Source organism: Podarcis erhardii (assembly GCF_964252035.2).
Source record: "Podarcis erhardii genome assembly, chromosome: 7".
NCBI classification, from domain to species: Eukaryota; Metazoa; Chordata; class Lepidosauria; order Squamata; family Lacertidae; genus Podarcis; species Podarcis erhardii.
Window position 1 is genome coordinate 80,367,897 of NC_138511.1, and position 16,539 is coordinate 80,384,435.

The following is a 16,539-nucleotide window of genomic DNA, read 5'->3' on the forward strand; positions in this document are numbered from 1 at the left end:
GAAGTCAGAGAGGGGGACAGGAGGAAGTCAAAGCTCAGTTAGAGTAAAGATATATATGATGAAGAAATTTTATTTGGTTTTTATAAAAGGGGGAGAAGAAAATAATAATAATTATTATTATTATTATTATTATTATTATTATTATTATTATTTTAAAATAGAAGAATTCTTCAAATTTAATATAAACAAAAGAACTAATATTAAGACTGTCTGGAAGACAGGGAAAGCATCCACGAGAGAATTTTTCATCCACCCACCAGAATGCAAATTTAAAAGGAACAGAGTGGAACATATCTTAACAGAAAACTAACTAGACATAATATGTCTCCAGGAGAAACATATATCCAGAAAGCACAGAAGGGTGCTGATTAATAAAAAGTTAGGAGCAGAATTTATCTTGTCAGATAAGAGTAAAAAGAGAGGCGTGGTCATCTATATGAAACCCAGACCGCTTTTCAAAGATGAGGAGGGAAGGATTGTAATAATTTAAGTAATGGTACAAGGAGAAAAATTAGTGATGATAGGAGTATATGCACCCAATGATAATAAAGCTGATTTCTAGAAATATTTAAATAATATTACTTTTATGCACCAGGAAAAAAGCCCAAAGCATTCCTCTTAGGGATCATGGGGGATGAAATTCCAAGAAACTTTAAGAAAGTATTTATGTATGCCACCACAGCAGCAAGAGTCTTGATTGCCCAGAATTGCAAAATGGAGACCTTATCAACAAAGAGAGACTGGTTGATCAAATTGATGGAGTATACAGAACTGGACAAGCGGACAGGTCAGATAAAAAGATCAAACAATACAAAAAAATAAAAATGATTGAAATATATTCAAACAGTAGTTGAAAGACCATTATTCTCCATTATGGAGAATATTTTTTTTTGACCGGTTTAGAGTAACTCCTGTAAGAAAAGAAGAAGAAAAAAGTAAAACATAATGGAATTAGGTTATTGAATAAATGGCTGTGTTAGGAGGGACAGTCAACTAAGTAAAACTGAGGACAGAGGTAAGAAGGGGAGGGAAGTCAAACAGAAATGGATTACAAATGAATCAAATCAATCAATCAATATGTATTTTTGTTCTTTTTTCTTTCATAGTTTTAAAAATATATGTTTAATTACAGGAAAATCAAGTTTTTACAATGTGATTTGATGAATGTATGTCTAAAGCAACCAATAAAAACGAATTACAAAAGAGAGAGAGAGAGAGAGCAAAGTGAAGTGACAAATGGACCCAAGTCACAGCATTCTGCTTTGCTTTCAGTAGAAAACATTGCAGGACTCAAGGGAAGAAAACAACAAATGAAGGAGGAGGAGGAGATTGGGTAGTCTGTGTGGACAGAATACAGTAGGAGGACAAGGAAAATGCTTGTCTGTTGCTTGGTTTCCCAGCAAATGAAAGAGGCAAGTGTGGAGGGGAACTGTCCATCCCATCTGAGTTAACAAGGACCAAGTAAGATGAACAAAGTGATGAAGCAAAATGTGCATGCCCAAGGGGACTTTTTACAGGACAGATTATACACTACTAAGCAGCCGGCTACAAGGCGTGGCTTGTGGATATCCTTAATGGCATGCTGGACTTGTTCCAGGTGTTGTAGGTTTGGCAGTTATCTTTTATGCAACCTTCTTTTTCAACACTTTGTGCAGCAGAAGAATCATTGGGCTGGATTCTTAGTGGGAATGGGAGGTGAAGCCCCACCCTGTCAGATGGGATCCCTCTCAGGGATCTTGGAAGAATGCATTCCTTGTCCATACATCCAGCTCAGGGATTCAGGGCACAGAGCACCCCTTGCCAGTGTCTACTTGAGGTTCACAGGATGCTCTTCATGCTGTTGATGGATTCCAATATTGGTCATCCCCAGTAGTCTATCAGTCAGTAGGCGGACTGGTTACATGCCCAGTGTCTGTGTCAAAGCTGTTTATCCCTGTAATCAATAAAGTTGTGGACTAATCTGAACCCAACACATGTCTCCTTGTGTGCATTCACTTGCTGCACACCTCATTGATACATCAATGTGCCTGCACCAACGAAGAGTAGACTCTGACTTGGTTGCTTTCTAAGCAGTTGGGAATTATCATTCACTGAGGGATTGTCATTTAGGAGTTAAGGGGGAGCTATGAGACAAATGTCAGAGAAAGATGAGGCCTGAATATTTGTGCACAGTTTGTTCACAGTAAGCAGCTGGTAAAAGTCAGGAGAAGGTTACCAGTGGCTCTGTGGATCTATGAGGCTTCCCTGAGTTAAAGTATGAGAGTGTGAGAGAGGTTCCACACTCTGTTAGTTAATGATATGGAAATGGGCCATCTCAGTGGCTCCTTACAGACTCTGGAACTCCCTTGCTAAGAGAGAGAGAGAGAGAGAGAGAGAGAGAGATGGATGGATGGGTTTCAACACAAGGTTTTCTTCTTTATCTTATTTTTTGCTTTTATTGTACCTTACTCAAGAATCTAGACTAAATCCCACCTTGTTGTCATTTTACAAGTGGGTCTCAACAGGTTTTTGGAGAATGACTGCTTTTACGGAAAGGGTTGGGGTTGTGTTGTTTTTATTGTAATTATTGTTACATTTTAAACAGATTTTATATATAGTTTTAATTCTAATATTTAATTGTTGAAAAAGTTAGTTGAGTTCCTCAAGGTTGGTGAGATCAGCATTCTGTTGTCACTCTAGATACCCCAGAGACCAAAGGATGCAAACACACACTTAGAGTTAATATGACAGAAAGGCTTCATACTCACTTAAATTGGTTTCAGTACGCTGAGAAAAGCAACTTCCTCCTTTGATAAGACAAGTACTGGACTTGTTTATTATACATTCCAGAGTTGTCACTGCAGAGAGGAGAGGAGAGGAAACATAAATTGTCCAGTCTTTGGGGAGCAGAATATTCCAAGCCAAACACGAGCAATATTAATGGTCTCAGGATCCGCATGTAGTGGTGGATTAGAGACTGCATGCACGCCAACACACATCTCTCCGCCCTCTCCATTCCTCATACAGGAACATCTCCAGACACAGAAATGGAAAGACACAAAGCCTTCTTCCCATTTACTAGTATCTTTCCCCTCACTCCAGGCCTAATTAGTAGCTGCCCAGCTGCATAAAGCTTCATCATAGGTCTTCAAACCACCCCCCCATGACCTCTGAGTATGCTCCATAAATCCATAATTTGATATATTAATTCTGGCATAAATTTAAATACCCCAGTAACCAACTGGCACCTTCCTGTGCTTTGGTTTGCCTGCATCAATCTCACCTACAATGTCCTTTCCTTTCTTGGCAATTTCCCTACTTAAGTGAGTGAACACAACACAATATTCCCCTTTCCAAATCCTTTCTTTGGTAGTTGGGAGACGATGGAAACCCAGTGGGGGCTGATGGCTCTGAAAATGGGATGGCGTCCACTTAACCACATCCAAGGGATCAGGGTGGGGCAGCACTGAAGATATAGACCCGCCTTCTCCCTTCTTTTCCCCTCAGAGCTGATGGCAGGGGCACCGACTTATAAAAAATATTGGGGGGAGGGCGGGGGCCCATACTGACTTATAAAAAATATTGGAGGGGCCCAAGACCTCCAAACTGCTGCTGCTGGGGGAACGAAAGGGGCGAGCCCCGGGCTGCCCCGACCTTAAGTGAACCTGTGAGGGCCCGCCCTTTGCGGCAGCCGATTGGCTGCCGCCGTGTGCAGTGAATATTAATGAGCTAGGGGGAATCCCCGCTTCTCGCGGGGCTGACGCCAGCCCCGCGAGATTGTTGATGGGTCGAGAGCCCCCAACCCCACCCCCTCTCTAGATCAGGAGTGGCTTTGTTTTAACTCATTACTGAATGTATTTTAAAAGGTAACTATCGTCAAACAAGGAAAATAAAAAATACCAACATAATTTTGTGATTTTACAAAGCATAATATAACTAATAATTTTCTTAAATTATTGGGGGCAGAGCCCCCCCAAACGAATTTTTGAGGGGGCTCGGGCCCCCTCAGGCGCCTATGGCTGATGGGTGCTACTGGATGAAAGGGGGGCATCAGAGTTATCCATGCAGATCAGGGAGATTGGTCACATCCACAGATCCTGGGCCCCTTTCCTGATTACAAGCATCTAACAAAGTGGCAGATCCCCCTGTATAAAGGAAGAATCCAGTGGAAGCCACAGCCACCACTGGAGGGGAGAAAGGCCACTGAGCTGGACTCCAACCCTGACAAATCCATGGCAATTGGGGATGCCACCCTGGCCAACTCCACTGCTGAGAATATAATGCCTCACCTTTTGCCATGACCACCTCCTGCGTGCCTTCCACCTCTGGCACTTCCTGCGAAGCAAAACCGGTACTTACTTCCAAGGCATCCAAACCTGTTGAAATTAAATTAACAGCACCTTGGTTAGCATTTTGTGTTTCTTGCTTCTGCCAGCTGACAAGCACTTGAAGTTACAGCTGCAGTAGGGCTGCCTTCTGCCTTCTCAGGGCCTCGAGGAACATCATTATAGTCCCCTAGTCCGACTCTTCCTCCACAGAACAGGAGGGGAATGGGATGCCTATGCATGCTCCCTTTGTGGTACAGATGCTTTTCCTTTGCCCTTAGGGCCCACCTTAGCCTTGCTTTTACCTGGAGCCATGCTAAATGCACCCCACTCCCCATAATAATCCTGAGGCTCAAAAAGGCTCTGCAGATGTAAAAATTGCCCCTTGCCCCATTCCATAAGGAAATATAAGCACACTTTCTAAATGGACCTTCAGGACCCAACCACTAAAGAAGACTCAATATCAGCTTTGTGGATGAATGGGGAATTTTGAATCTGATCTCTCTCAGCTCCTGGGCTCAGTACGCTAACCACTACACCACAGTACCTACCAGGAAAATATCAAAACTGTTGCCTATCCACAGGAAAATGGCTGCAGAGTTATGAAGAAAACCCCTTCACCCCTCCCTATACCACTCCTCCAGCCCAAGGCCCACAACTGCAGGGGCCATATTCCATCCCCAGTCACTGCTAACTGGCTACTTCCACCTAGGGAGATTTCCCCCAAAAAGCAAATCCCCTACCAGGGATGGCCCTTGCACTGGTTCCCCGCTCTTGCAACCAGTGCTTTCAACTTGTGGTGAAAGGGAGACACCAAGTTCTGCCTGACATTGGGGTGCTCATTGTATGCACTTGAGACCACAAGTACAACCTGTTCAAGGAGGTTGCAAGGAGGCACAATGGGGCCTCTCAAGTTTGGGGAATTTTCAGACCCATCACCACATAATTGGGGAGGCAGAGGTGTTCCCAGCCCCATAGGGTTGGCATCTATGGTTAGAGGTCTCTCAGTGCCTCAAAGAACCATTGATCTGTTGCCTCTAGCAAGAGCCATAGTTTTCTGCAGCAAGCAGCCTAGTGCAGGGCTAAAGTTAACTCCTCTCCTCTCCACTGGCCTCCTCATGAGTAAATGGAACAGTAAGGAGGACCAATCCCCCTGTCTCTCTAGACAGTTGGCTCTGCTGCTTTTATCTTCTCCTGCCAGCCTCCCTGCTCTGCTCTCCCTCACCCAGTCCTCTGATTAGCTAGACCTCCTCTCCTTCCTGCAGAGCTCTGTATGGCTACAAGCGCATAGGTAGCATCAACTGTGTTGCACTGGTCATGTTGTTCGGATACCTATCATCTTCCACAACAACTACTTTGCCTCTCTTGTTTCAAAGGTGACATATGGACACTACTAGCCCCTTGACTGAATGTTCTTGGAGAAAGAATTCAAGATCTCAGGCTCCTACTCACCTGGGCAAAGGATGACCAAGAGGAGACAAGTACTCAGGAAAGTCGTCATAGTGCTGAAGAGATTAAAGTGCTCAGAACAAACAAGCAGGTGAAGGATGGAGGATGAGCCTAGCTTGGAGGGTTTTATAGGCCAAGAAGGGAGCCTGAGGGTTCCAGGTGGAAAGAACTAGTCCAGTAAGGGGGTAGGAAATGATGAAATTAGAGATTGCATGCTTTCCCAGACATGGTGCAATTTTATACTGGAACACAAAGCACAATGTGGAAATTGGATTAACTCTTTTTTGGAAATGGTATGAAATTCTGCCACCTGCATTTTGCACTCCATCCCATTCTCAGGGTTAAGAAACAGGTATTTTAAATAATAATAATAATAATAATAATAATAATAATAATAATAATAATTTTTATTTATACCCCACCCTCCCCAGCCAAGGCCGGGCTCAGAGTGGCTTACAAGCAATAATAAAAACAAGTTGAATGATTACAACTTAAAAACAAAATTAAAATACAACATTAAAATATTGAAACATTAAAATATTAAAATGTAGCCTCCTCGCAGGAGGAGAAGGAAAAGAAAGAGAGGGAGGGAATCAAATTGGCTCCAAGCCAAAGGCCAGGCGGAACAACTCTGTCTTACAGGCCCTGCGGAAAGAAAGCAGATCCTGCAGGGCCCTGGTCTCATGAGGCAGAGCATTTGACGAGGCCGGAGCCAGAGTTGAAAAGGCCCTGGCTCTGGTTGAAGCCAATCTAACTTCCGTAGGGCCTGGGACCACTAGGGTGTTGCCATTTATGGACCTTGAGGCTCTCCGTGGGGCATACTGGGAGAGGCGGTCCCGTAGGTACGAGGGTCCTAGGCCGTGAAAGGCTTTAAAGGTCAAAACCAGCACCTTAAATCTGACCCTGTACTCTACCGGGAGCCAGTGCAGTTTGAAAAGCACTGGGTGAATATGCTCCAATGGCAGAGACCCAGTGAGGAGCCTCGCTGCAGCATTCTGCACCCTCTGGAGTTTCTGGGTCAGCTTCAAGAGCAGCCCCGCGTAGAGCGAATTACAGAAGTCAAGCCTGGAGATGACCATCATATGGATCACTGTGGCCAGGTTGGGGTGGGAAAGGTAAGGGACCAATACTTAATTGAATCCTTTTTGAGAACCCCATTTAATTTCATCAAATGACACCCCCCCCCCCCATATATCCTACCTCAATTTCATCACAATGCTTCTGGGGAAATGATGTGCATGATCAGATACAATGACCAGCAATTGGTAAATCACAACTATATTTTATTCACTGGAATCTGGTGATGCTGAGGACTTCCAGGTTAGCGCCTCCGGCAATGGCGGAATTCCTCTGATCAGGAGGAATCCGCTCCATGGAATTCAGGGTCTGGCTGCCACGACGAAGGCGGAGACCCACTAAAAACCACAGGCGGGAGAAGCCTGTGGACGTGGGATTCGGCTGGCACCTTTTGTGCCTCCCCTACTCGCTGGGAAACCCGGTTTCGGGGATCCGGAGCGACGTGGGGTGATTGGCGCGGTGCTTTGAATTTACTCCTTTTTTCACGGAGTGAAGCCACATTGCTGTTGCTGGAGAGCGCTGACTTTTTCCTGTGGACAATTTGATCTTGAAACAACTACCCGTGAGTAGAACGGAAAATTGGATTTTTAAACGTCTTAATTTGGCACCGAAACGGGGAGGTTTTAAACAGGAAGTCCACCTCCCCCTTTTGTAAATAGACTAAAGCAAAGAGGTTGCAAGCTGATGTCTTGGAAAGTCTTCTGTAAAGAATTAAATTTCCATCGGCTAAAATCGTTAAACCCCCCTTGGAAGCAGGAGAAGAGGGGGGAAATTTTAGATCGTCTAAGCCTGCAGGAGAGAGAGTGAAGAAAGATAAATTATTACCGTTTTGAACCTGGAAACGGGCTGCCAGTAAGATTGACGTTTTTGGGAAAGTTCATTGACTGTGAATAATACGTATGTGGACAGATAGTTAAACAAGAGGAATATATTGTTTCCATTGTTTCCTTCTGCGCTCCAAAAGGAGCAAAAGTAACTGAAAATTGAAACTAATTTTGTTGCTGGATCTGTGTTTAAAAGGACTGATACAAATAGTAATTGTTTCCTCTAGAGGGAGTCTTTGAAATTGTTACAGGAGTGGAGCTGGGGAATTTCCCAGCTGCAGAGATAAAAGACCGTGAAAATCAGGGATTGACCTTGAACGGGTAAGAATGTCGACAGAAGAAGCCTTAGTGATTGCATTTTGCAAGATAAGTGCTTCATTGGAACAGCTTCATAAGAAGATGGATGTTATGACTATTAAAATTGATAATCTGGGACAAAAAGTGACTGACTTGGGACAAAAAGTGAACATCTATACAGAAACTACTCAGGAATTGATTCAGGAATCTACTTTGACATGGCAAGTTGTGGAGAAGCCGAGGGAGAAAGTTGTTGCTGAACCTCAAGTAATACAAGTGGAGAGAGCCCCAGCCTTACAGAGGCAATTTGATGGATATAAGTTGTTGCCTTCTATGACTGAATTTAAAGAAAGTCAGATTTTGAGGATCGGAGCCTCGCTTGGATTGGAGAAGGAAAGATGGACAGATCCCCTTATGCAGGGATGTTCTGGCTTTTGGGATCTGGATTTGGGTCAGGAGGAGATCGGAGTTGTGGGGGCCTTCAGCTTTGGAGGGATTTTGAAACACATCCTAAAATATCTTTTGGACTTTCGTTTTGACCACAGAGAATGGGCTGACCTGTCGAGAAGGAATAAGGACATTGTTAGGTTGGAGCTTCCCCGAGATCTACTCCTCAGCACCAAAGGAAGGAAACTAAGAACAAGATCAGCAGAAGATAAAGTAAAGCGTATGTATAAATATGAAGAAGATATGCAGAAGGGACATGGAAAATCATAGAATCATAGAATCATAGAGTTGGAAGAGACCACAAGGGCCATCGAGTCCAACCCCCTGCCAAGCAGGAAACACCATCAGAGCACTCCTGACATATGGTTGTCAAGCCTCTGCTTGAAAAAAGAGTTAAGAGCCTCAGACAGAAGATCACCAGGTTGATGGACTATATGGAATTGATAGAAAGGACTGGCAGAATCCGAGACCAGTGAGAAGAGACGGTGAAAGAAGATTGGGGAAAAAAGTTTAAAAGTTATTTATAGAAATATTGTAAAATTAACGAGTGTTAGAAAAATGTTGGAATGAAATTACATGGCTTTAGTAGAAATGACATAAGTAGTTAAGTACAAATAAGTTTTATGGTATTAATGGTAAAATAAGGTTAAAATAAATTAAGATAATTATATGACAGAAAACAGAGAAAGATGGAATGGATTTGCTGAAATAATTAATAACTAGTATACAAAAAAGGGAGGTGTGAGGAGGTCGATGAAACAAGTAAATGAAAGGCAAAGAAATGGAAATATTGGATGTGTTTTCAACTTTTGCTTTTGCTTTTGTTTTGATGTATTGTTTTTTTTATGTATTGTAATGTATTGATTTGTTTTGTTTAATCTTTTTTCTTTTGTCTTCTTTTTGTAATCTTTAAACTTTTAATAAATATTATTTTTTTTAAAAAAGGAATCTGATGATGCTGGAACATGACTTTATTCCTAGAACCAGCCAACGGGGTATGTTCAGTTTTGTAGTATTTCATGATTTTTTCAAAATATATCTAGAAATATTTGGAAGTGTGGTTCCTTGAAGCTGAATCAAATATTCTGTCCATAGTCCTCACAAAAATGCCACCCCCAGAATCCTCTAGGAAGGAATAATGGGTACTATACGAGAATGAATTCCATTACAATGGATGCTTGGATTGTGAACGCGATCCATGCAGGAGGCACGTTCCCAATCCGCAGTGTTCACAACCTGCAGCGTTGCGATTTGGCTTTTCTGAGCATGCGCAAAGTGTGATTTAGTGCTTCTGTGCATGCGAGAGGCGATCTGCCCAAGAAAAGTATTTTTACAGTGGCCAACCACTTGACTGTGCATAGCCTGAAAACAGGACGTGAGAGCAACGCCACTCTCCCATTATTGTTTCCCAGCAACACTGAATTTGGAATTTCATGTTGAAGACAATTCATTGTTTCAGGAAGTAAATACATTGTGCAAAGGTCCTTTAGTGGTTTTGAGGGCTCCACATCCTTTCTCTCTCCTATGAAGCAGCCGAGGAATGGAAGAAAGACATTTGGGTACAGCAAGAAGAGTGAGACAATTAAAGTGAAAGAAAGGCTTGTTTTAAACAGCAGCAGAGGTGTAGGAGAGATGGGGAGACAGTGATGGTTTTAATAATAATGCTAAGTTATAGCAAGGACAATATCCCCTCACCTGGGACCCTGGCTGATCATCACGGGATTATCCATCCCGTCACCCACTTTTTAGTGGCCTGCCCAGAGGGGAGAAGTGGGCACGTTGCCTATGGGTTAATTAGGTCTCTGTATTTCAGGGCCGGGGACACGGGTAACGCTGTGGCCTAAACCACTGAGCCTAGGGCTTGTGCAAGCAAATTCCAGAGATGAATACAAGATAAATGCCCCTTCCAGTCCATCTCACCCTTACTCTCATAAAACAGGAATTGTGAGTAGATGAGTACTTTTCTGGAGTTCCATGAAATTTCACCACATGCCCTCCTACTTTATCCCCACCTCAGTTTCATAACAATGTCCTTGGGACCAAGATGTTCTCAGTCAGGCACAAAGTAATCAACCATTAATGCATCACATGCTCATTCTTCCCCGCCATCTGGTGATACTGGGACCTAATGACATTCCTGGATCCAGCCAAGTTTACGTGTTCAATTTCGTAGTTTCCCTGATTTACTGTGCATAGTTTGAGAGTCCACCTTCTTTTAAATGCATCTGTGGGAAGGGAGGATGTTGTTCTGAAGTTTTGTACTATTTCTTCCTTGTTTTTATCCTATATTTTATTCTGTGAACCACCCTGCGATCGTATGATGAAGGGTGGTGTATAAATCTAATAAATAAAAGTACAAATAATTGTATCAAAGGAAGGAAATGGTGACACTGACATATGAAGCCCTTCTTACAATTTTGAAGGAAAAGGTCAACAATCCACTTTAAATTCTTTCATTGCAATACTTTAGTCCCCAACCACTTCTCAGAAAATGCAGCGTTGATTCCTTTATTGGTAATGGAGCCTGTTATGTACTGAGTCGAATAGGATCCAAACTGCAGCAGTCTGATTGGTCCTAGAACAATAGGATCCAAAAGGCAGCAGTCGGATTGGTCCTAGAACAATGCAGCAGTATGATTGGTTGGCAGGAACCACCCAATCATGCTCCAGATTGAAGTGAATCCACAACCTGATTGGCTTACAGTAGAATTCTGGAATTAGCCAATCATGTGCAGCCCATTGTGTAAATAATGTATATAAAGCAGATACCTTGAGGGGACTTTCATTCATTCCTCCTCACCACTATGAGCTGAATAAAGAGCATGAAATCACTTTGCCACTCTGAGTATATTTCAGAGCCCTACACTGTTTACTCAGGCATGCAGCAGGCATCACATGGGACTTAACTTTTCCCCAGTTCTTTCCTATTCTAGTTGCCCTTCGTATCTGGGGAAACCATTTCAGGAATTCCAGGGTTTGCTTCTGGTTGGACAATGAAGCAGTGGTAAGGATTGTAGTCAGGCAGTCAGCAAAGTCTGACCAGGCCATCAGGGTGTTGCACCTGTTCGTGCTAGAATGCCTTCCGCACAACTTCTCCTACATGACACGTTTCATACCAGGTCTTAACAACGACATTGCGAGTGTTTTATCTCATTTCCAGATGGAGGATTTCCACGAACTGGCACCTGAGGCAGCACGGATACCTGACCCCTTCCCAGGCGACCTGTGGCAGATTGGATGCGAGAAGTAATGCAGGGAATATTTTTGGCATTAGCACCAACCTCCACTAGGCGCTCATATGCCAGAGCTTGGTCATCCTTGGAGCGTTTCTGCAGCCGCTATGGCTCGGCCTCAAACGTGCCTCTGACTCTGACATGCTAAAATTCTGGTTCCACCTAAAATGTAGAGGCTTGGCCATCAAAACGTTACTGCTCTACAAGGCAGCTATTTCATTCTTCCATAAATGTTTCCGGTGGCCTGACCCTTGTGAAAGCTTCCATGTCAAGAAGCTGCTCATGGGGTGGCATTGTATTATCCCTCCCCGCCAAGATGGCAGGAAGCCTATAACACCAGATAACCTGAGGTTAATTTGGGACAAGTTGCCAGAGCTGGGCTGGTCAAACTTCGAAATAGACCTCTTCCATGCAGCATTCTTCCTGATGTTTTTTGCGGGTCTACACATTGGTGAATGTATTGTCAGTAGCCCCTCCTCACCACACTCAGGTTTAACAGACACTGATGTATGTTTCTTAGGGCTCCACCTAAAAATTAAGATTCATTCATCCAAACCGAGCAGTTGTGGAGGGGTAACACCACAACACTGGCCCCCTCTGAGCAGGGTGGCCCCTGCCTGTGGTGAGACACACACAATTTCCTCTGAGTGTGTCCTAACCACTGGGGTGCCTTCCTCATCCATGCAGACCAACGCCCTTGGATGTGCTGCCAGTTCACGGCAGTCTTACCTATGGCCATTGAGGCGGCAATCCAAGGGAATTCTCAGGTCATTCCTTCCACATTGGTGCAGCTTCAACAGCAGCAGCCCAGGGTTGGGACTCTGCCAGTATCAAGGCTCTGGGCTGATGGTGTTCTGCACCCTACAAGGCCTACATTCATCCTTTACTGTTTCCCTTTGACTTTTATTGCAGGTGTGCCCGGCACAAACATCTGGGTTGTGGGGCATAGCATTGTACCCTGGGCCATGATCCATGTCGCCTTGCACATTTGGGGAACTAACCTTGACATCCACCCTAATGCCAGCATACATTGGATAGGACAACGAGGCATGCATTGGGGCGCACAGATGCCCATGCTACGCGGAGCCGTCACTGCCCACAACCCGCCAGAGGCATTGATACTGCACCTGGGAGGAAATGACCTGATAGCCAAAAAGGCATCAGCCTGGTTCTATCTGAGAAGGCGGACCACGAAAATGTGCATGCCCTATGCCCAGCAACGACCATCCTCTGGTCCGACCTCCTTCCACGACAGTGCTGGAGAGGGGCCAACCTTCTCACATCAATTATACAGTGCAAAAAATTCTTAGGGCCATACGTAACACAATGCACCAAATCAGTGGTGTCTCCACTCACCACCCCCAAATTACAATGGACAATTCCGAACTGTTACGTGTGGATGGAATACATTTGACCCCCCCTTTGGTTGTACGATGTGCATTGGGGCCTCAAGAACTGGTGACTGGCAGGACACAGCCCTTTTCTTTAGGAGGGGGGCTTCAGCTGTAGCTATCTTGGTGGCAAGTCTGCATTTTGGGGTCTTGGGTGGCAGTTTTAGGCCTAGGTCGGTATTCTAAAGTCTATCTTTGTGATTGGGAGTAGCATCTTCATGCACCCCCACATGGCGGCCTTAGCAGGGTCAATTAAAGGGTGGATTGTGGGAGTTACTGGCCCTGGAGTGGTGTCATAAGGTCAAACTCACAGCTTTGGTGAAGTGGGAGGGCATGCTGTGTAAGTTCACGCTTTATAGTCCCCTCCCACAATGCCTGACTGCCCTATGCATCCTCACCCCCTGTCAATTATGAGAGAGATATCTTCCAAGGCCTAAGCCAAGGTCCCTACACCTGAAATTCAATAAAGCTGTGGCTTAATGTTAAACCCATCCATTGTGGTCATGTCTCATTCCTGGGGGGTAAGCTGCAGGGATAGGGTTTAGTGTGTGGGTTCGCAAAAGCTTCCTGAAAAAAATATCCTTATTTTCATAGGAGAAATGTTACAGGGCATGGCAAAGGAGGTAAAGGTAAAGGAGAGATGGGTAGACACTGAGGGTTTTAATAATACAGTGATACCTTGGGTTACATATGCTTCAGGTTACATATGCTTCAGGTTACAGACTCCGCTAACCCAGAAATATTACCTCGGGTTAAGAACTTTGCTTCAGGATGAAAACAGAAATCATGCAGTGGCAGCACAGTGGCAGCAGGAGGCCTCATTAGCTAAAGTGGTGCTTCAGGTTAAGAACAGTTTCAGGTTAAGAACAGACCTCCAGAATGAATTAAATTCTTAACCCGAGGTACCACTGTAATACTGAGTGGTAGCAAGGACAATATCCCCTCACCTTGGGCCCTGGGTGGGCAGCCATTGCCTTATGGAGTGTCTGGGGTGGGTTCAGGGAGGCTGCCAACATCCGGGAGAGGGCATGGCTGGCACTGCCCACCTCCAGCTGCATTGGACCCTCAGGTAAGGCAAGTTAGTGCCTGCTCAGCCAATCAGAGTCTGGGGTTTGGGGCTGGGAGTAGCCCACCCCCAGCCTTTTTATGTGGATGGCCAGGTGTCAGCTGCCCTCTTGGCTAATTGTCACAGGATTTTCCACCCACTCACCCGGTCTTTAGGGCCCCACCCAGAGGGAGGAAGTGGGCACATTGCTTATGGACCTTGCTCTGGTTAATTTGGTCTCCCTTTTCAGAGAGAGGGAGGAATTTTCTCCTGCAAGCAATCTGGCCAACTTGTAGGTATTCTTGAATATGGTAGTCTTAATTTGTTAAATAGAGACACAGAACACAGTTTTTATTTGCCACACCAATTTATTTTGATTATGAACAAAGGAAATGTTAACCCATATACCATATTATCATGAGCGAGAGCCCCCAAGCCCCACATTTCTACTTTAGCTTCTCTATCCCCTGCATCCCATTAATCCTCCACAAAATGCCAAAGAGAGGACTCAGGAGTCCTGTGAATCCAAGTCGCTCTGCATTCCCACCACCAGGCAAGCAACCTCCACCTCCACTACTTCAGCAAATGGTGGAATCCAAAAGGAAGAAGACATTGTTCTCTCCTAACTACCCTTCAAAGCTGGGCTATTCTGAGGAAGACAGAGACAGAGATTCATAGCACCGTACTCGGGTTATTTTGCCTGAGATGTACTTGTTAAGCTTTGATTTCATAGCTAAATCACAAAAAGATTGTGATGCACAGCCTTTGTAAGCTTTATCAGGAACTGCGGCATCATCTAGGAAAGAAAAAGAGACAAGGAGCCTCTGGGTAGTAGCCTCTGTGTGTCTGTGCATGTGCAGAAGAGAGAATAGGTGCATTTTAATTTTTTTTAACTGTATTTTGCAAGTATAAATCACATCTGAGAATCACATCATGAGATGTTTAATATTAAGGGAAAAGTCCAATTTATAAATTATGGGACAGCAGCCCAACCCACATCCATATTGCTTTTCAGATCAGGCCTCTCTTAAAAGACACTTCTACATGCAATTTAACTACTGGTAACACATTATTTCTCTCTCTTTCTCTTACTTGCACTCCAGAAATATTGTGTCTCATCTTTATACATAAAAAGGAAAGCTGATTTCAACTCAGTTATATTTTCAGGAAAAAAGAACTCCCCCCCCCCGCCCCCAGTACAGACACAGTTTATTTTTGGCAGGAAGCCCCAAACAGAACAGGAGAGCAACCCAGCTACCCACCCAATTTCCCCTCTTCCACTCTTTGGCTAGCAGTTCTACTTACCATGAACAAGAACAAAGTCCATGCATCAAGTCTCATCATCAGAACACTTGACGGTCTTTGGGCCCTCACCACCTTCTGAGCGACAATCACAATAGATTGGACACTCCAACCCATTTAATTGCCGATCCGGCCCTGACAAATGCAACAACTAATGTCAACTCATGGTTCCAGCCCATATATCTCTATAATGATTCCTGGGCCTCAGTTCTCTTCCCTTTCAGAGGGTTGCAGCATCTCTACTGCATTCTCAAAATACTTCACACGACTCACAAATCTTGCCTCTCATATCCACAAACTTCTCATTCACTATCACACATCCAATTCTACTCCACAAATGTACACAAACACATAATCCATCCAGTCACTCCAGTATCTCTCACTCAATCACTAATAACAATCTTAGTTGGTCTCTAAGGTACTACTGGAAGGAATTTTTTTATTTTGTTTCAATCACCACCAATATCACGAGTCACTCCTTCCATTCAACAAAAATGTGCAGCAAGCCCAAGGACACAAAGAAACTTTTCATTGACTGAACTATACAAAATAACAATAGAAATTGTTACCCATCGGTCACACAAATGTTCCTCGCATAAATCTGACTCCATCCTACAGTGCTGTTTCCTACTCCAGACTCTCATCTGAGGATGGGAGGAACTGCATACAAATATTCCTCGGTACTCCTTCCTCCCACCAAGCAGTGTCTTTAGACAATTCAACCCACACAAGAAGGAGCAGTTAAACAAACAAAAAACTTGGTTGAGGGCACCCTGATCACAATCCCAACAAGCTTTTCTTCTGTGGTGCTGCTTTTGTTGCTCTCTAGGTACAGGGCATCCAGCAGCAACAACTGGTTTCACTTACTACCTCTGCAGTTCTGTCCCAGCAGGATGACTCCCAGGGCTGGCAAGGCTGTCAGGGTACAAGGACATGTGTTCTGATCTCTCTCTGCCACCCCCATTTTATCTAGTGTGGTGTCTTCCACATTCCCTGGGGTCATCTGACTCTCTTGGGTAATAAGGGAACCTGCTTTAGCCCTGAGACACAGCTGTTGATATTGATTCTGAGCATCTGACATACAAACTAGGGGCATTAATCATGACAAGGAACCCTAAAGCTTGTCTAAGAGCTACCAAGGAAGTTATCTGAAACCTCAGTGCTATTTAT

General features: G+C 44.2%; 2 protein-coding genes across 2 annotated transcripts in view; one reads left to right on the forward strand and one right to left on the reverse strand.

The window, feature by feature from the left end:
* LOC309346054 (phospholipase A2 inhibitor and Ly6/PLAUR domain-containing protein-like) overlaps positions 1-6,739 on the reverse strand; it is an 85,481-nt gene extending 78,742 nt beyond the window's left edge. The window contains exon 1 of the mRNA XM_081869715.1: positions 6,576-6,739. The gene's annotated coding sequence lies outside the window, so the exon portion shown is untranslated. The remainder of the gene's footprint in view (positions 1-6,575) is intronic.
* Positions 1-16,539, forward strand: part of LOC309347214 (phospholipase A2 inhibitor and Ly6/PLAUR domain-containing protein-like) — a gene marked incomplete at its 3' end in the record, with an annotated part of 197,725 nt that overhangs the window by 113,864 nt on the left and 67,322 nt on the right. The gene's annotated exons all lie outside the window — the stretch shown is intronic.